The sequence below is a fragment of the Pleurodeles waltl genome, chromosome 3_1, assembly GCF_031143425.1.
Source record: "Pleurodeles waltl isolate 20211129_DDA chromosome 3_1, aPleWal1.hap1.20221129, whole genome shotgun sequence".
NCBI classification, from domain to species: domain Eukaryota; kingdom Metazoa; phylum Chordata; class Amphibia; order Caudata; family Salamandridae; genus Pleurodeles; species Pleurodeles waltl.
Genome location: NC_090440.1, coordinates 1,676,032,543 through 1,676,054,054, shown reverse-complemented (window position 1 = coordinate 1,676,054,054; position 21,512 = coordinate 1,676,032,543). Strand labels below are relative to the sequence as shown.

At 44.4% G+C, this 21,512-nt stretch overlaps 1 protein-coding gene across 1 annotated transcript in view; it reads right to left on the bottom strand.

The window, feature by feature from the left end:
* Positions 1-21,512, bottom strand: part of AGPS (alkylglycerone phosphate synthase) — a 605,536-nt gene that overhangs the window by 402,603 nt on the left and 181,421 nt on the right. The window lies entirely within an intron of this gene.

The window sequence follows — 21,512 nt, the reverse complement described above, 5'->3', positions numbered from 1 at the left end:
CGGCTGCAGAGATTTTCTAAAACGCTAAATGGGAAACACTGTTGGGGTTGGCTGATGTCATCAATCTCAGGGACGATATTTTGATCTTCTCAAACACCTTAGAAGAGCATCACAAACACCTGCGAGCCACCCTTCAGCGGCTATCAGAGGCTGGACTAACGTTGCCCCGGAAGAAATGCGCTTTCTATCGCAACTCTATCGATTTCTTTGGCTACATCTTCTTGAGGGAAGGGCTGAAGGTTGACCCCAAAAAAGTAGAGGCCATCAAGGGGGCATCAGTGCCTCTTAAAGCCACTGAGGTCAGAAGCTGTCTCGGGATGGCGACGTACTGCGGGAGGTTCATACCTAATCTTGCCACGCTCGCCGACCCTCTCAGACGGCTCACGAAAGTCAATACTCCCTGGGAGAGGGCACAGAGGTGGACAAGGCATTCCTGGCAGTTGAAAGCGCCCTCTTGGACACAGCGGTCCTGGCCTATTTCCACCCACGCAAAAGAACGTAAGTTGTGGTGGACGCCAGCCCCGTTGGGCTAGGAGCGGTGTTACTGCAGTAACAGAGTCACCAGCAGTGGACGCCTGTGGCCTACGCCAGCAGAGCTCTCTCTGCAACAGTAGGTACGCACAAATTGAGCAGGAAGCACTGGTCATCAGGTAGGCCTGTCAGCATTTCCACTTATATCTGTGCAGGAACTAATTCAGGATGGTTACCGACCACAAACCATTGGTGTCCCTCTTTGCAGGCACCGCCAGAGTTGCCCCTCCGAGGATCGAAAGGTGGGCAGTGCTCTTCCAGCCTTACCGATTCCAGGTCCTCTTCCGGCCAGGGATCAACAATCCGGCAGACTATTTGTCACGTCATCCCCTACAGCCACGCTCGGAAGAAGAAGCAGAGGAGGAGGATGGACGGATGGATGGAGAGCTTTGTGAGCATGATCGTGAACATGGTGTGTCCGACGGCTCTCACAGTGTCAGAAATCGCTGACGCCTCGAGCAGAGATCCTGTCATCGGCCGAGCAAAAGAGGCATTACAACACAGGTCCTGGAAATGTTTTCTTGATAGGACACCAGGATTTGACTTCGAAGAGCGCCGGGCCATGCAGCAAATATGGAGGGTGAGGTTGGAACTCTTGGTGAGTCCTGAAGGCCCCCTTCTACGGGGACAGCGTTTGGTGATACCACGAAGTCTGCAGGGCTGAGTGGTGGAGTTAGCGCACCAGGGTCATCAAGGAACTGCGAAAACGAAAGCACGCCTACGTGTAAAGGTATGATTCTCCGGGATGGGCGCCATGGTAGATGACCTGGTGCATAGATGCCACCTGTGTGCCATCACCGCCCGAGATCCGGTCCCCGCTCCTGTGGTGACTGAACCACCCAGCACTAGACCTTGGTCTCCGATAAGCCTGGACTTCGGTACTTTCCCGGATGGCAGGCTGACAGCAGCGATGATCGACTCCTGCACTCGGTTTCCTGTGGTGGAATTGGTGGGGTCCATGGCCTTTGAGCATGTCTGTCCCGTTCTGGAGAAGATATTTGCCCTCCTGGGTTTGCCTGATGAGATAAAGACAGACGATGGTCCCCCATTCCACGGCCAGGAGTTTCAAGACTATCTGCGTTCGTTAGCCACTGCCCATCGGCGAATCACCCCTCAATGGCCCCAGGCGAACGGGGACATGGAGTGATTCATGCGAACTTTGAACCGTGCCCTGCGTATTGGGGTGAGTCAACAAGGAGATGCTGAGTCATGCCTTCTTGAGGGCCTATCGGCAGATGCCGCATAGCACTACTGGGTGTGCCCCAGCTGCTTTGATGTTCAGTTCACCGCTCAGAGACTGTATACCAGCGGGTAGTCACTGGCAACATGTTGCCCTGGAAATGTCCAAGGAGGGACAGATGTGTGAAGGCTACAGAGAATCTCTCTCTATCTCGCTGGTGTACATTACATGTTCATAATGGTTGTAACGGTTCACTAAATCCTGGGGGGGGGGGGGGAATGTAGAGAGCCACTATACTTTGTGGTCAGCTCCGTGACAACATATGGTGTCCGGGGTGCCGGCTACATAATAAACAGGTGCAAGACCCTCGTGGTCTATTGGCACAGGTTACTCCAGATAGGAAGTGTCGCTATTTCATTATCGCACGCAAGCGAAAGCCTCCCTAATCACTGCCTTGGCAGAGCGCCTGGCCCCTCTACACTGGTGCCCAAAGCTCTCCGCTGAAGCACGCTGCTGCTGCAATTAAATGTGCGAGCACAGAACACTGGGGCAGCGTAATCCTGAACCCATCTCGGCCTCTTTAATCTATTTTCAGGCATCCTGTGCATCTTCAGATCACTCTTGCAGCTTTCTGCCTTTTCCCTTTGGGACGCTTTTTCGTTTCTCTCTTCCTCCGCCTTTCCCATGTGTATCTTCTAGTAGTAAATCGGCTACAGAAAAATAATTGCCGGCCCTCAAAAATAAGTGCCTGTGCCCCCCCATCGGAAAACACCGACTCAAATTAAGCGCTGTTTTTCTTACAACTAATAATTTATGTGTACACACCCCGACAATAAAGAAGCAAAAAACAGGTCAACTTGACGCCAAGAGAACGAATATGTTTGTAATGAGCAATGGAAACTCTAGAAAATGGCAGACCATACGGTCCACTTTTAACGAAGGGGCTTGCACACGATACAAATGAACCTGTTGTCTTTCATTGGCTGACTAGAGAAACAGCTCAAGTTTTAGGGAGAGTAGGAGAAATAAGAGAGTGTGGAAACGAGCGTTCTACATAAGTATTCATGTAATTTTTCAGTTAATAGTTCGAATCCAGGCAAATTTGAGTCTGTTTTGTATGTCTCTGAAGCTGATAAAACAAACACAAATTGAGTTAGCTGGCCATAATATCATTTGCTATTCCCGGGCACTCAGCCCACCATACCTCAAGGCTCTATGATATCTAAACAAACAGGATTTCAAATAGTTTTGAAAACCCAAACGCGACACAAAGATGAAACCTTTTGAGTGATATATTATGGTAAGTATAATAAAAAAAAACATCTTTGTAAACAATGAGTTGCGTCGAAAGCATGTTCGTTTTTCTTATAGCCTGAAAGATTTACTAGCAGGAACTGGAACCCTTTTCACACTATTAACAAAAGAACGGAGCCACAGCAGCTCGAATCAAGAGAGCTGGTCTTGGCTAACCGATTTAGTAAACACTTCCTGATTAGTTCGGAAGCTGCACAACCCTCGCACTTCTTAAAGAAAGCAAGACGTGCCTACTGATGTGGAAAAGTCAGGTTTTAAGAGCTTCCAAGTTTTTAAATACGGGGACCAGAGTTTCAAGTACTGGCTTGCGTCATGCCCCATTCTGCCAGCTATGAAGGCAGAAATAGGACTTAAGTCTCCTGATTCCAACATTGAAGAGTTACAACTAAATCTGACCTTATACCAAAATCGTTTCATTTCTGGCTTTCCTGAGATAGTTATCTTTACTTGAGGCTGCCTGATCGAAGATGCGTTCAAAGAGCTTAATTACTTTTGGAGTTTAGTGCCATGGCAATTCTCAATGTAGTCACTGGAGCTCTGAAAATAATAATTAACGTGAAAAAATACCATCTCGCATTCTATGAAAGCATTTCAGATACACTTATGTCATTTTGCTGTGTGCGAATAACAATGAATAAAACCCGGGAAAAATATAAAGGAACCCCATGAGGCAGAACCATGCTCTCTTGATTTGTCACTATTATAAATCTGCTGCAAGGCCTGCATCATGAAGAGACTCTTCTAAACAACTTCACTGCTTTTCTAATAACATTGTGAAAACACATGCACCAACTAAAACAGACAAGTGCAAACACTTCATCCTTAGACAAGAATAAAAATGGAAAACTACTGAACACACCGATAACTCGAGAATCAAACTCCCTGCAAAGCATCAATACCATCACATCAGCCAAAGCCAAGAATACCAACGCTGTCAATTAAGCTATTAACAGACTCTTTAAGGAGTACGATACTGCACCAACACACTGTCTGTCCCACGCTCCCCAGATAAGCCTAATGCCATTCACTTCTCCCGAAGTGAACAAACAGAGGACCTGACAGCACACTGAGAACTCTAAGTTTGCTTATTCACTTACTCACCCCTTCTCAAAGCGCACTGCAAGGGTCACTCTTCAAAGCCATACTTCTAGCAGATCTCACCAACTTAATAAACTCTGCAAAGCCATCTTATATGAAGGTGATGTCCTTGGCTGGTCATTTTTTAAACCCCTTTCCGGAGAAGCTCTCCAACTAATATTTGCCATTCTCAATGCCTGCCTCACTCTATGCATTCTCCCAGTAACGTTCAAGATAGGTCAGATCCTCATGCTCCTTATGAATCCCACACCAGGCCATGATTATCTTGCTAGTTACTGGCCCATCACCGACCTAACTTGTTACAGTAAGGTCACTTAAAAAGCACTCTTCACTTAACTCTAGAACTACATCAACCATAACAATCTCCTCACAACTACCAATATGTCTTCAGATCATGCTTCAGCACAGAGACAGCTGACATACAAATCACAGAAGATGCCAGTGATACATACCTCTACTTGAAAGTTTTCTCCACACCAGAAATGCTATGCCTCAAACATTGCCTGCACCTCTTCCAGACCTAAATGTCTTGCACCTATCTGAAGCTCAAATCAACCAAGGCAGATTTTATGTAATTTGCTAAAAACAACAAGCAACACATAGAAAGTGACTCAGTTACATTAATCTGGATAGATTCAAAAGCAAAATTCCACCCAAGACAGGTCACTTAGATTCAACCTGGACACTAACCTCTCCCTGAGGAAAACTGTGCCAGCTCTCTATACTAAAGAAAGTGAAGCTGTTACTACCAGAAAGCGACTTCAGAATTGCTTTCAAACCCTCTTTCCAGAATGAAAGGAATTCCCGGCCTACGGAGACTCCACAGTCACCACACTTAAGGGCATCTTAGAAGCTTTAGCACATCATTCACTTCCATTGGCTCCACGTGCTGGTCCAAGCCATCCTCAAAACCAGCAAGGAGTGGGTTTCTCCCACTAACCTCAGTGAGTCTGGGAGTTTAACATTAATCTAAAACAAACAGTGCTTCACAATCATTTACAGCAATATCCCAAAGCAATAAAAACAGTCATTAGACCATATATTTACCCCTAGAGTACTGCTTATCCTTTCCCTTATAAGATTTGTGATAATTTCTTTCACACTCACACGGATGTTGTTGTAAATAATTGTGAATTTATCCCCAGAGAGTACTATTTGTTGCAAATTGATCTTCACAACCAGCTGCATCATTCACAAAGCCATCACAACCAGCACCTCAGCATTATCTCACTCACAGGCTCACTATCTTAGGTGGCTCTTGGCACACCCAGAGCCAAAACACCATAAAAAAAGCAAAACAAGGGAACAGGCCTTCTCCACATGTGCTCCAGGATCAGGAACAATACCAGAGTCGCCCAACCCTGCTCCAGTTGAGGAAACTGCTCAGGACAAGTCTTTTTAAAGAACACTACATCAAGATGCAGTAATATTTGTTCTTCAAGAACCCAGCTACCCTTAGAATCACTTGTTGACTGCATCTTTCGCTTTGATCCTGCAGATGCAGTAACATTTGTTCTCCAAGAACCAAGCTACCCTTCGAATCACTTGTTGACTGCATCTTTCGTTTTGATCCTGCAGATGCAGTAACATTTGTTCTTCAAGAACCAAGCTACTCTTCGAATCACTTGTTGACTGCATCTTTCGCTTTGATCCTGCAGGGCGCCCAGAAGCCTTTTGGTTTTGTTTGCGCTATACAAATACCGCATACATGCATACAACAGAAAAGGCAGCAGCTGATTACCACATTCAGTGCATTAGCTAAAGACGCGAAAAGCAAGTTATTTTGGACCTTATTATGTGGTGGATGTCTCATTTACCATAAGCGCATCATAGTCAAACGTACTTGTAATATTACAAATGGGACATTCCCCACCATTGTGACAAGAATCTGTCTATAAATCTCAAAATCAGACCCTTACTCACCAAGGTCTAGGCATGGAGAACGCTTGAGTAAACCTTGCAGACATTTATAGTTACAGTTACGATTTAGGTGAGTGTGCAGTGCAAGAAACCTCTCAACGGATTCAAAAGCAAAGTTCTAGAAAATATAACTTGAGTGAACCCCATAAAATTTGCCTGATGTTATGTAGACTGTAACAGAACCATTTCCCCATCAAGTCCACATACTATTCAACACATATTGCTTCATCTTCAAAGCCTTCACTGGAAAGAAAAGAGGATACATTATAACTGCTTGTTACTTCAAGCCATGTCTTCAAGAAATAGAGAACTGAAGAAGAAGAATTTCAAACAACCTACACCATGTATACACACACAGTCTGCTACAAGCTTCTCCTGTCACTCTGACCTAAAGTCCTAGTCACCAACAAACCTGCTAGCTGGCTATACAGCAATGCTCTACTGTTCCTTCCTTCACAGCTTGCCATCTTGTAGCTAAGCCATCATTATCACTCAACTGTGTTATGAGTACTGCACCTATAAAGTGAACTTTATAGCACTACGTTGCTCCTTAGAGCTAGGTCTCTGAAACCTAAGTGCCTCAAATACAATAATTGGTGCCCATTTTTTTTATACCTTAAGAGCTGCTAGTATCACCACTGCCACACATGAGCGCCTTTATTGATGGTTTCATCTGAGATGACAAAATGGACAGAGACCTAAACCATACCCACCTTGCCCATAAATGGCACATCGTCGTTTTAGCATGGACCAGGCCCAGGAATTGTATCAGAGTGCCGTTCATGGGATAGCATTCATAACTTTAAAACAAAGTGCAGAAATTTATGTTGTATATGTATACACCCATCAACAGATCTCATGAATCCGTTTTAGAACAATGCTTACATGTAGCAGACATAGTCAAGTTTTTCAAAAAAATATGTCTTACATATACAATGGTACTTTATGGTTTAATGATCTAATCACTATTCAGTAATACATATTCAAATATACTTGTAAGGTAAATTTTCATTAGTGGTTGTGGAGTGAGTAGCCTTTATAAATATGAGCATTAACTTTCCAAATCAACACATATTTAGAGAAAATCAAGAGGCTCCTGAAAAATAACTGATGAATTGTAGAGCATTCGGTTTCTCCAGTACTGGATCTTTCATAGACTCACATGCTTGAATATTCCCAGTTGTCGAAATGGGAGTCCCATGGTACCTTAATAAAGCAGTATATATCAATATCATAGACCATAATGGGAATGACAAGTTAATTCAATAGCCTACCTACATCCTTTTTAGGTAGAGCATTCAAGACCTCTGGTATATACTTCTTTGTGGGATCTTTGCTTTTTCATTTGTTTGTTTGTGTCCTTAAAAAAAATCCTTGCTTGCTAGTGGTCTGATCTTCCTCTTTGTCCCTCCTTTTCGTCAGTTGTACACTCCCAGAGCATGGCCTCAGTACTTGAACCCTTCCACATGTCTCAATGTAGCATTTGTTTAGGAACTACTTTTCCTTTTCTCTAAAAACATTTGACCAGAGCGCTGAGTGTTTTCAGTCCCTCCAGGTCTGTTGCAGTAAACACAGTCGTAAATTATGTTCTTCTCTCGTTACATTTGCTGTGCATTCAAAGACCAAGGTCAAATGTTAGAGGCTGTTTTCCGAGGGTGCCTGTTTCTGCCCCTGTAGCAAAGAGAATGGCGTCAGGACCACAACTGTTTACATCCAGTAACGAGCTGACAATAACAGAGAAAATCGCCACCATTATGATTTTAAATGTGTATTTATCCCATTTTAAGATAGCGGCCGCACGTCATGTGTGATGACATCATTATGATCATTATGATGTCATGATTTGCCGTCTCATTTCTATCACCGTTGCTTGTGTTTTTTAAATTACTACTGGGTATGTGACACAGAGGGGCAGCAGACAAAGGGGGTTATTAGAACTTTGGAGGAGGTGTTAATCCGTCCGAAAAGTGACGGTAAAGTGACGTATATACCACCAGCCGTATTACGAGTTCCATAGAATATAATGGACTCGTAATACGGCTGGTGGTATATCCGTCACTTTACCGTCACTTTTGGGATGGATTAACACCTCCTCCAAAGTTGTAATAACCCCCTAAGTCCTGATTACAACTATTCAAAACTATTTCTGACCTTAGCGGCCTCTACATTTCTTTCCATCTTCCTTTTGCTGGGTTTACTGCATTCATAGATATAAGCGCCAACTGTCGTCTTGCTTCGGTCAAATTAATTGTAGCTCTGATAGCTGTTGGTGCTTTACAAGTACACCAACAACCTATAAACCCAAGCTGACACTTGGCCTCAACACTAAAGACTTATGTAGTCCCATCGATGGTTATGACATGTCACTGCCTCCTGAGGCATAAAGTTCAACTGCTGTTAAATTAGAAAGCTCAACACAAGCTGTAAACCTAACAGTCCCAGAAGTTACAGCATTCACAGCAACCAAAAGTTGTTTTCAGTCATTGATGGTGGCGTTATTAGCCACTGTCTGCACAAACTGAAAAGGACTGCATCAACCAGCCACCTTCTAGATACTGAATCCACGCTGGTGCCCTGTGTGCATCATTTACTTCATATTTTGTGCGTGGCAGCCTTGTTGGACGCAGGTAAGTGGATGTCAGTACATCTGGGGAACTCGCACCTCACAGGGCAGGTGGCTTACTCCTGGTCCCTGTGATTTTCCCTCCCTGCTTCCTAGCCATGTGTGGCCTTTCCAAGCTTGCTTTGATATACTGAGTTGCACTGCATCTCAGTTAGGGACAAATAGTGCTGCGTGTGAGTCTGAGATGCTTCTGTTAATTTTTAGAAGGGATATGGCTGAGGTTTGGGCAGGATTGTTTCTTCTGGTTGTTTTGAGGGTGATTTCTTTGGTTACTGTCTGTAAAAATGCAGCAAGAAAAAAATGTAATGAACACAGCCACCGTTTAAGATTGATTCCAGCATAGCAATCACATTTTCATCTTTAACAGTTGAGGCACTTCAGAGTGTTGCATTTTTGCTAGTTTTTGTTTTGCTGTCTACTTGAAGGAGACAGCTGTGCAGTGTTGAATGGTGTTGTGTGTAAAGGTGCTGCACTGCACTGAAAGACTGCAGGCAGGAAAGGCAGAGCATTGATTGTGCTATTACTATGTACTGATAGAAGGTATCGGGAGACTTGCTTTTCTATATCTGCTACACTAAGCTTGTGAAAAAATGGCTCAACACTTCTTGTTTAAACCGATCTTCTGCTATATTTTTGGTATTGGATAAATCATGAAACATCATCTCTAATGATACATAATAGGCATGGCCACTGGAATTATGTGGAAGAAGAGGGACATATTATGCTGCAGCTTTAAAACACATGGGTAAAAGACATAGGGGGTCATTACAACCCTGGCGGACGGTGTTAAAGTGGCGGTAAGACCGGCAACAGGCTGGCGGTCTTTTTTTTTTTTTTTTTTAGTATTATGACCATGGCGGTTACCACCATAGTCATCCGCCGCTTCCCGGTTCCGCCCGCCAGGGTGCAGACGACCGCTGGGCTGGAGACCTGGGTCTCCAGCCCGGCGGCCGTGACAATACCGCCGCCGGTATTGTGACCCGGCTTACCGCCGTGGATTTCCAGCGGTAGGAACCGCCATGAAATCCATGGCGGTAAGCACTATCAGTGCCAGGGAATTCCTTCCCTGGCACTGAAAGGGGTCTCCCCCACCCCAACTCCCTCCCCCACACCCCCCACCACCCCTGCCAGCCCCCACCCCGACCCCGACATTACCTTACACATACACACCTGACACGCACGCAGGCACCACCAACACACATACATGCACACACACCAACATACATGCCAACTGCCACCCACACACTCAGACACGTACACCCACAATCACACATTCATGCACACATCCGTACAGACACACACACATTTCCGAAACACGCAACACCCCCGCAAGCATACACGCACTCACACGCCCCCCTACATACACAGACGCACACCCCCATGCACCCACACAACACACAACAACCCCCCTCCCCTAACGGACGATCGACTTACCTGTTCCGTCGATCCTCTGGGAGAGGACGGGAGCCATGGGGGCAGCTACGCCAACACCACACCGCCAACAGAACACCGCCGCGCAGAATCACAGGACGTGATTAGCTCGGCGGTGTTCTGTTGGCGTGGGGGTGGAGCAACCTCCACTTCCCCGCCGCCCGCAAGTATGGCTGTTGGCGGCTCTCCGTCGGAAAAACGACAGAGGGCAGCCAACATTCATAATATGCCGAGCGGCAAACCGCCACTACTGGCGGTCTTCCGCACGGCGGTCCCTCGGCGGTCTTCTTAAAAGACCACCGAGGTTGTAATGACCCCCATAGTCATTTATAACGCCAATAGGTCAAACTCTTGCAAATGCGAGACCTATTGGCATTGCCAATGCTTGTTTTAAAAAACAAAAGGCCAAACATTACCTATGACCAATCAGACAACAGCACCCTCTAGAACACTCCTAAAAGAAGCTGGTTCCCTCAGATTTTCTACTGCACGTCCTGTGAAGGGAGTCTCCTTGAGCTCTTCTCAAACTACCTCTTTTCCTCACAGTTTTTCCAAAGGAATTTACTTCTAGGAAAGCATTATTTCTTCGACCTACCAATTTTGACCGGACAATATGTCCAATATTTCTAAAGAATGACTTTTCAGAGAATGTGACAAGAAAAGACTCTATTCAGAGGATCCAGACAAACAATGTATATATTGCCTCTATCCAGAGCATAAGGTGGAGGAGTGCAAGATCTGTCAAACCTTTTCTCAAAAGCCATTGAAGAAAAGAGAAGGCAGACTTCTATTATGGCTCCAAAAACTGAAAACCAGAGAATGTTCATTATCAGAGAAGGAGAATGATGATTCCTCCCAAACCACGACTTCTAATGAGAGACAAAAAACTGAAGAAAAACTTGCCCCAGAACCACAGGCAAAGGTCAGTAAAAAATCTAAACATACTGACGTTGGGCATTGCAGGAGGCATAAAGACCACCCTTCAACCGCCAGACAGGAAAAGCCTGCCTCAAAGATTAGGTCTGAGCCCACCACTCCTTCTCTGAAGGAATCAATACCAAAGCGTGCTTCCCAGCCTGTACTGCTGACGATGAAAACCGAGAAATCTGAAACATCATCGACAAGGACACCGTCGCACTCATCAACAGCGACGATGGCAACATCAACTTTTACGACGGCAAGTTCACAGATCATCATCTCATCATTGCTGCTTTCATTGACGATGATCGTCACCACCAGAATCTTCAAGCACTACTCAACTGAGGCACAGTCAACTACAGCTTTTATGAATTTTTCATCACTGTTGCAGACCCCGTCCCTGACACAGGACTCACCGGCAATGGGCTCGATGACACTGTCAACGAAGACACCGTCGACGATGAAGAGCTTGTCAACAACACTACAGTCAACGACCATACAGTTGACGGCAACAGGCTTGACAACGTGGCTTCCGTCGATGTCCCCGTCAATGAGAATTTCAATGACAGAACTAACAGCGTTACCGTAGTCGACACAGTCAACGACGAGCTTACCATTGACGGAAGAAGAGAATACAACATTACCATCAACAAAGAAGCAGACAGTGACAGAAGACACAGAAACACTATCTAAACAGTCAAAGAAGACATTTCCACCGCTATCCTTAGCACCCTTAAAAAGGAAAGTCATTAGGATAGACCATTCTGCCAATTCCCACATCCCCAAGTAAAGTGTTGCCTTACCCACCAGCACGCCTCTTAGATGAGGAGGACAGATCTGAAGATGAAGGGCCGGTTGGCGTGGCAAGCAGCCCATCTCAACTGTGGGTTAAATGTCAAGATTCTGAAGAGGACGAAGATGACAATTATTATGAATACTACACTGGGGGAAGAACAGACAGAACCATTCCAGCAGGAATATTCAACACTCCAAAGGGAACAGTCTATCCCCATGCCTGTGTCACTAGTAACAAACTTGCAGGGTATGCTGCAGGACTACTACTGTAGATTCCCACCGTCAACTCCTACCACACCTATGACTCAGAGGGCACGTCTAGTGAAGCTCTTTCAGACACCTACTCCTTTGCCAGAACTCACTCCACTGGTTAAAACACCGGTTGCCCCTCTACCAGCATTGTCAACTGAATCATCAAAATCCCCTGTTGACGATGCGCCATTGTCAGATAATGATAGATAAGAGTGTGAGATAAGAGACATGACAACTGAAAAAGATGAGTGGGACGACTACCTCATTCCACCCCTGGCAGCACCAGTAGATTCTCCACCACAAGACATTGGTGGATTTCATATATTGATGGAAAGAGCAGCCAAATGATTTGAACTGCCACTGTTAACAAACGAAACAGACTGTCTTCTATATGACTTCAAAGAACCTACGAAGAAGCCAGTAAGAGCTATTCCAATAATTGATTTTATCTGGCAGGAAGGACTGAAAGCCATGAAAACCCCAGCTACAGTGTCTCCAATCATCCCACGATTGTATAAAAAATATAAGGCACTAGATAATTCTCCGATGTGCCTTACTGGTCAGCCAAAACCTGATTCTGTGGTATCACAAGCAGCGCATCGTCACTCAAAGAACCCCTCCACAGTGATATCCTCTCCTCTGGAAAGAGTTGGCCGTAGGCTTGATAACATCTGCAAAAGATTCTCTACCATGGCAGGCACTACAATAAGAGCTATGAACTTACTAGCTATATTGGCCCGTTATGACCGCCAGATGAGGTCGGACATGTCACCATACATCGACCTATTACCGGATGAGGCAAAATTATAAGCATGTAGGATCCTCCAGGAGGGTGAGCGCGTGTCAGCAGAAATGAACAACTGCGCCATCGATGACTCGACTACGGGCTTCAGATAGCTAGCAGGTGCTACTCCGCGGACAGGGATGGTTGAAAACCACCTCCTTCCACCCAGAAATCTAGACAAAAACACTGGATATGCCGTTTGACAGAGTGGTTATTCGGCAAACATGTGGATGGTGCTCTACAATCTATAAAGGCTGACACAGAGACAGCTAAATCCCTCGGCATGCTCCAATTCCGGAAACAGCCCTTTCGAGGAACTAGGGGAAGAGGAAATTACAGCCCTACAGACAGACAGTACCTGTCTGGTAAGATGCAATACCGTCAACAGCAGCAATACAAACAACCTCCAACAGCTGCGTATAAACACACTACTAGAGGAAAGTTACCTGCACAAGGCAGAAATACAAGAAAACAATGACCTAACAACGATACCGAATACCTCACTAACATCCCGGATTGGAGGTCGAATTACAAATCATTTCCAACAATGGTCCGCAATTGCTTCAGACAGGTGGGTTCCCAAGAGGACATTCTCTGGAATTTCTCCAAAAACCTCCAAACACCCCACCATCAGGCCCACCACCGCCTTGATTAAAAAAAACAAAAAACTCTTAATTGAGATATCCAGCATGATGCGAAAGGTGTGATAGAGATAGTTCCAAAAATCAAAAGGTGCATAGGATTCTACTGCCGCTTCTTTCTCATCATGAAACCCTCAGGAGATTGGCATCCTACACTAGACTTTCGAAGGCTGAACACATTTGTAAAGAAACTGTCTTTTCGCATGGTGACACTAAAGGACATATTACAACTCTTGAACAACTGAGATAACATCACATCACTCGATCTTCAGGACGCATACGTTCATATCCCAATACACCCAAGACATTGCAAATTCCTCCGCTTCCGGGTAGGTGGTATCTATTTTCAATTCAGGGTATTACTATTCGGACTAAAATCTGCCACCAGCATCTTCACAAAGATGTTTGCCCCAGTAGCAGCTCACCTCAAGGAACAGGGAATCCATGTATTTCCATACTTGAACAACTGGCTCATAAAAGCTCCTACATCATAGCAAACAGCAGCAGCCAAAGCCAGCTGCCTATCGTTATTCAACCAATTAGGCCTCACAACCAATTACCACAAGTCTCATCTAAACCCAACAAGATTAACGTTCTTGAGGGCCATTCTGGACACAGTAAAGAACAGAGCCTTTCCCTCCAAGGAAAGACAAACAAAAATTAGTCAACTGGCAAGCAGACAGGAATGATCTTGTCTTGCATTCTGCTGGCCCTAAACTGTCAATTACATCTGCGTCAACAACACAAAAAGCAATCGCTCCAGACACAAGGCTCCTTCGAACACCAGCAATGAGGACAGCAATGTATTGGTGAACACAGTCATCAAACCTATCCAAAGGACTCCGATACCTACAGAAGATCCCCAGATTCATCATAACAAGAGATGCGTCACAGGACGTCTGGAGGGGCCCAGCTGCAGGACTTGCAGATAAGTAAGAAGTGGTCCACTGAGGAAAATAAACTTCATATCAATCAGCTAGAGCTTGAAGCTATCGCCTTAGAATGAAAAGCTTTTCTCCCTAAAATAACATGCTAATCGGTCCTCATACAAATAGACAATACCACTACTATGTTCTATCCAAACAAGCAAGGAGAAACCTGCTCTCAAATGCTCTCTGGTTAGGCACAGGAAATCTGGAACTGGGCACAGCAAAATCACATATTCATCAAGGCAGAGCATGTACCAGGAGTATCTAATCTCCTTGCAGACTCATTGAGCAGGACCACTATTTCGTACCACAAACGGGAACTAATTCAACAGGTGCTAAGCGATCTATTCCATCAGTGCATTACATTAAACTTGGATCGGTTTGCAGCAAAAAAAAGCAATGCCCATTCTTTGCAAGCTGGCATCACCAAAAGGGATATTCCTGACTATCACATTTTCGATGCAATGGTCAGGAATACATGCCTACGCCTTCCGCCAATGCCATCGATCCCAAAGGTAATCAACAAGATAAAGAGGGAACCCTGCAGACTTCTCCTCATAGCCCCAAGGTGGCCCAGATAACTTTGGTTTACCGAGCTCTTACTCCTCTCGGAGCAACCTCATCTACAACTCAGAATAACTTCAGACTTCTTAACGATGAACCAAGGACAGATACAGCACCCAGACCCAACATCACTGCACTTATCGGCCTGGATCCTGAATTCAACAAATCCTCTTCATTAGTCATTCCATCGGATTGCAGGGAAATACTGGTCAAGTCAAGCGACGACACAATAAGCAAAACCTATAAATTAAAATGTAAACACTTCTGCCTTTAGTGCGTATCTTCTGGCATCCATCCAGTCACAGCATCACCAGAACAATTTCTCCCGTATTCGTTATACCTAGTCAAATGTGGATTGTCTCATTCCTCAATAAAGGTACATCTTGTGGAAATTTCAAGATTGAGATGCACCAATAATTCTCTTTCCTTGTGGTCTACTTGTATTATTAAACAATTCTTTAAGGGCCTCTTCAGGACTTTTCCACCTGTTCAAAACCCTCCACCACTGTGGTATCTCAACACAGTCCTGGGGCAACTTATGAAGCTGCCATTTGAACCAATTCATAAATTAGATCTAAAACATCTTACCTGGAAAACAGCGATCCTAATCACTCTCACTTCTGCTAAGAGGGTAGGCAACATACAAGCTTTTACCATCAAGCAACCTTTTCTAAAGTTTACAACAGTGTTATCCTGCGAACAAACCCTAAGCTTATTCTGAAAGTACAATTGGACATCCACTTCAATGAACCAGTGGTTCTCAGAACTATTTTCCCAAATCCACAGATGCCAACACAGAAATCACTGCATTCTCTAGACGTCAAACAATGCCTCAAGTTCTACTTGCACAGGACCTATCACATAAGGAAATCAGGCCAGTTATTTCTAACATACAGAGGTATCAGGAAAGGTCACTCAGTAACCAAACAAACTATTGCTAGATGGATAGCTACCACTAAACAATTATGCCATTCACAAGATGGAAAACCTTTGCAGGGTAGAATAAGAGGCCACTTCACCAAAGCTGTGGCCACATCGACGGCTCTTTTTGAGGGAGTCATAATTAACCACATTTTCAGAGCGGCAACATGGTCCAGTAGGCACACATTCACAAAGTATTACTGCATGGACGAATGCCATAAAACTGATGCGGCTGTGGGACAGGCAGCATTACAACATCTCATTAATTAAAGTGAGCCTCTTTCTTTTTTCCCCTCCATACACTAGTTGTGTTTTAAGATGACGACGATCATATGTTTTCTTTGCGGTATTGCTTGTTACTCTGATTCAGGCATGTGAATCTATGAAAGATCTAATACTGGAGAAGAAAATAAGTTACTTACCTGTAACTGTAGTTCTCCAGTATTTGTATCTTTCATAGATTCACATGCGACCCACCCTTCTCCTCTTAGAGGCTCCCCTCACTCATAAGAAATATTAAGACCACACTAGTGTTTGAGAATCTGAGGGAAGTGGGCCTCTGTTGGGAGTGTTCTATATGGTGCTGTCGTCTGATTGGTCATAGGTAAAGTTTGGTCTTTTTTTTTTTTATTTTTTTTTTAAAAAGGACATACATAGGCTATAAAACGGACTAGGCATTCCCATTATAGCCTATGATACTATACTGCTTTATTAAGGTACTGTGGGACTCCCACTTCGCCGACAGAGAATATTCAAGCATGTGAATCTATGAAAGATGCCAATACTGGAGGACTACAGTTCTAGGTAAGTAACGTATTTTCTTCTTAGAAGTGGACACCTAGCAGCAAGTCACAGGAAATGAGTTCCAGACTTTAACGGCAGAACCAGAGAAAGACTGTTCAAGGAATTTCCCGAGAAATGGTCAGCATGAAGGGTGTAAATCTGGACTATAGGTCTTCTTTGCAGACCAAGCAAGCAGTTATTAAGAAGCATTTACATTAAGCTGGGGTGCAGTGTGTTTTATGGTGCTTATTAGCAAAGCACAGGGCTCTGCTGACCTGGACAGCATCGAAATTGCTCCGAACCACTGAAGAAGAAGACTACTGCCTCTCACTAGGCAGTTTATGACTGACTATTGACAGCAACAGACGTCCAAGTAAACGGCTTAGGCTTTTTTCACCAATATCCCAAGGAAACAGGACTTTTTCAGATCCAACCAGCATATAACAGGGTCGTTTTCTTCCTGTTAACATGTGCAGTGGTTTAAATAAGGCATGAGTGCAGACTAACCATTGTAGGATGGGTTTCCTGTAAAAGGAACTGCAAATAGCACAAGATGGTGCTTTAGTGCACACAGAAATGCCATTTTTGTTCACCTGTACTTGGAGCCACCACTAGAACTGCACCTCAGAAATTTAAAAGCCGTTTTGCCCTGGTTTTTGGCAGCAGACCATATCCCTACTTGAACACACACACAAAGTGGACACTGGGTGCATAGCTTCCAGGAGGTTAACAGTCACAAGTTCAGGATGTCTGATTTGATGAGGCTCAAACCATATTCTGCGACCATCTGCAGCCCCCACTTGGATGTATGCCACAGACTGCCTGGAACATGAAGAGACCTCAATCAAAGTCTACATTGCCATCGGGGGACTTCACATTTTCTAAACTACTTACCGCGCCTCAGTCTATTGCTTTGTAAGATTGCATGAAGGAAGCTCACAAAGGTATTTTGCTTGGCTGGAAAGGTGATTTTTAAACCTGGCATCCCAGCATAACTGGCCCGACTTAAAAAACAGTGCTCTCAGTTTTAGGTAAACACTGGAACTCCTATGCATGTTTGCGGAGGTCTGTGCAGCTATACAAACTCTGCCACACCTGCACAGAGAAACATTTGACAAGAACAGGACTGCAGATTTTTCCCCTTAGTTTCACCTCTCCCCAACTAAAAAGGGGAAGAACTCTATGACTCGAAAGGAAGTTCTGATGTTATGACCAACTATGGAAGGAGGGCAGACTGTAGACAACGATGCATGGCAAAGAACTGACCCAACACCAAGCGATCAAAACCCAAGTGACCGAAGCTTCACAAAGGTCACCTTAAGGAAGTGACCACATATCATTTCCTAACTTTGAGAGAGCCCATTTCACATCTTTCCCAACCTGAAATAGAAGATGGTTTTTAGCTGTTGACCTCGGCAGATCAGACTCGTGCCTGAGCTTTTTTAACCATCTTTCTTGCTCATATGGGGCTCAAAGAATCCCTCCTTCTGTAATCTCCAGCATTCAAGTAAGGATTTTATGCGAAACAGAACTTCTCTGGCAGTGAAACACAGATTTAGAACTCCCTGCCTCCAGCTCTAGGCACAACATCGAGTCTTGCCACCTTGACAAAGGAACTCAAAATTTGTTTATTTCAGAGACACTTTAAATAAGCATCCCCTTTGTTGACTTGACATATCTGCTCTGATATGATCAGTCTTCTGTGACTGTTTGTTTATAATTAAGTCTTATTTTCTGAAGATTGTTATCCTTATTTGATTACTGGTTCTCTAGTAAAGCACTCTAATTTAATTGGACTAAGATCACACCAAAGAAAACCACAAGTAAATAAATGTGGCTCTTGAGATACTGCACTTTTAGACTCAACTGGAATTTAATGCAATTCCAGTTCCTTGGCTGCTACAGACAAGTAGTTTGTCCAGTGGGAGTCAGGTGTCCTCTAGGTCATTGGTTCTTAACCTTTTGACATCTGTGGTGCCCCACTTTGTCATTACTGGAACCGGGGGACCCCCACTGGATCATTTTTTATTTTTTTTAAGATCTCTTTTATTGCTTTATACTTGCATGGAAACGCATACAGAACAAAATAACTTCCCATCTTATTGTGACCCCCCGCCCCCCTCCTCCCTCTTCCCTTCTGCACATTCCATCAATTACATAAAGGTGTTTGTTCAGTTCACAAATGAATTACATATTTGGTCTCTTGTGCAATCTTCAATAGGAATATCTTAGTCAGCTATACATGGTCTGGTTCTGATATATTAGCCTCTGCATCAGAGTTAGAAGTGTCGGGTGTTCTAAAATTGTCCAGTATCGTGTTCCAATGCTGAGCATTGTCTCTAGTTCCTAGGCCCCTGAGTGCCTCTCTAAGTAGTACTGTCCCTTCACTTTCCGCCCATTTAATTAATGCATTTCTCCAACGATTTATCTGTGGGCCCTTCGGGTCTTTCCAGTGCAAGGTTATTTCTCTCCTTGCCAGTATCAGGGCCAGGTCTATGAATCGGTTTGTAATTTTATGCTGGTTAGGACGAGGGAAATCTCCCAAAACCACCACCATGGCTGATCGGGGTAATGTTCTGCCCATGCAGGTGTAGAGTGCCTTAAATATCCCGGTCCAGTATTCTCCGATTAGTGGGCAACTCAAGAGCATGTGCAGCAACTCTGCTGCTAGTTCTGCACATCGAGGTCAGCTGGCATTTTCTACACCATAAATCTTTGATATCACATAGGGGGTTAGGTAGGCCCTATGAAAGATATATAAGTTTGTTAATTTAAACCTGGCATTTCTGGAAACCGTATATATGTGTGAGGTTATTCTGGACCACTGTGCGTCGTCTATTGTAACATCCAGCTCCCTCTGCCATTTGGTCCTAAGTTTATTTAAGGGAAGACATGTGCTGGTTAGTAGAGATGTATATATCCCTGAAATCAACCTCCCTTGGTCTCCTATAGTGAATATTTGGTCGCAGGTAGTATTTCTGGGGGGTTCCTCCAGCCCTGTGCCACATTGTCTTCGAAGAGTTCTGGCAATCGCGTTGAAGGTTAGGAACAGCCCTGGCGGTAGCTGTAAACTTTCCTGCAGTTCCGCATAGGAGCACAGTTTCCCATTATTATATAGAGCCCCTATGGTGTCGATCTGAAATGCCATGAATCGGATGATACCCCCTATCACATGATTTCCTGCAACAGCTCCCACACAGATCAGGGGGGGCCTCTGGTGAGTACGGTGTTCTAGTGTGTGTTCGTTTTAGGTATTGTTCCCAGCAGTGACGCGATGCCTCCCATTCCATCGGAAGCGGTTTATTCTGTTTCTTGGGGTTTAGTAGAATGCCCAGTATTCTATCTCGGCAGCAATGGAGAGGGGCTCTCAGTGCTTCCCCCACTGTGGGTGCTCTGATAAATCGCGTCAGCCATTGGAGTTGGCTCGCCAAATAGTATAATTCGAAGTTGGGAACAGCCAAACCACCCTCTGCTGTTGTTCTCTGGAGGGTGCGCAATGCTACCATTTGTCTGTTGGTTCCCCATATAAATCCTGTAATCAAGGACGAGATTGTTTTAAATACCACCCTCGGTATTATGAGTGGGATGGTTGTGAAGTAATATAACACTCTAGGTAATACTATCATCTTAATCAGTGCAACTCTCCCAGTAACCGCTAGTGGAAGTGTCTGCCAGAATACCATGCTGTTTTTAATACTCCTAATCGTGCTCTGTATGTTCCCTTCTAGTAGATCCTCAGCGGAGTGATAGATATTAACCCCTAGGTATTTGAATGTGGACGGGGACCACGGGAAGCCCCGATTGTCCATTAGTTCTTCGATACCCCTAGTAGCTGGAAAAATGACCCCCACTGGATCATTATTTGAATCTGGGGACCTACCACTGAGTCACTACTGGAAGCCTACTATCTACCTACTATGATATTGGGAATCAGCCTGGACTCCTCCATCTGGTTTCAGCTACAGAAAGAAAGCAAAGCATATTAATCAACTAACTGGAGTCCACAAGTATGCAAAGCCGTGGGACATCAGTAGCTGACAGCAGTACAGAAACGGCTCCCTCCCCCTAGGATAATGCCCCTGCAACCACTGGCTACCCCTGGACACAGAACAATGGCTTCAGAAACAGACAAAGTTCTAAATTTAGAATCTAAACTTTGGACAAAAAGACAAAGTATTATTTTCTCTAGCCCTTAATAACAAGTTCCAAAATCACACCTTACACAATACAGAAACATCAGCAACTTAATGTTTTGCAGCACATAAAGACATTAACACCCATCTAGTTGACCATTTCTACGCCTATTCCTGCCACAGACCCTAGATGGCCCGTAGTTCTAATCTTACTCGATTACTTATTATTGTATTCACCTTTGTCTGTTAGCTAACCCTCTGTGCATTTAGGTAATATTCCTGTTCTCATGATGATGCTAGGACTTTGTTCAATAAAATAACTAAAAACTTTCCATTACAAAATGTATATGTTTAATGTTATTCCTCAGCTTCTTAGAACCCCACCTCCCCCTTTGGTTTCACATTGTTGCCTCGAATGCTAGTACTGAATTGACTGCTGGTACTGCATTTCTACAGAAGAAGGTGCATGCAGTAGCACACACTGCAGGTGGAAGTACCCACCTTGGTAAGTAGTTCTTTAAAGAACTCATTTATCAGAGTTCTCCATCCAGGTTATAAACATTTGCCCCCAAAGGTGGGAGCGATAACCTCTGTATCCACGGAAGCCTTAATCCCAAGTCAATAGACTTGCTTCATGCGAATGGAAAACCCAGGAGCAGTATTTCTGAGACCCTAAATATGTCTTTGGGTAATCA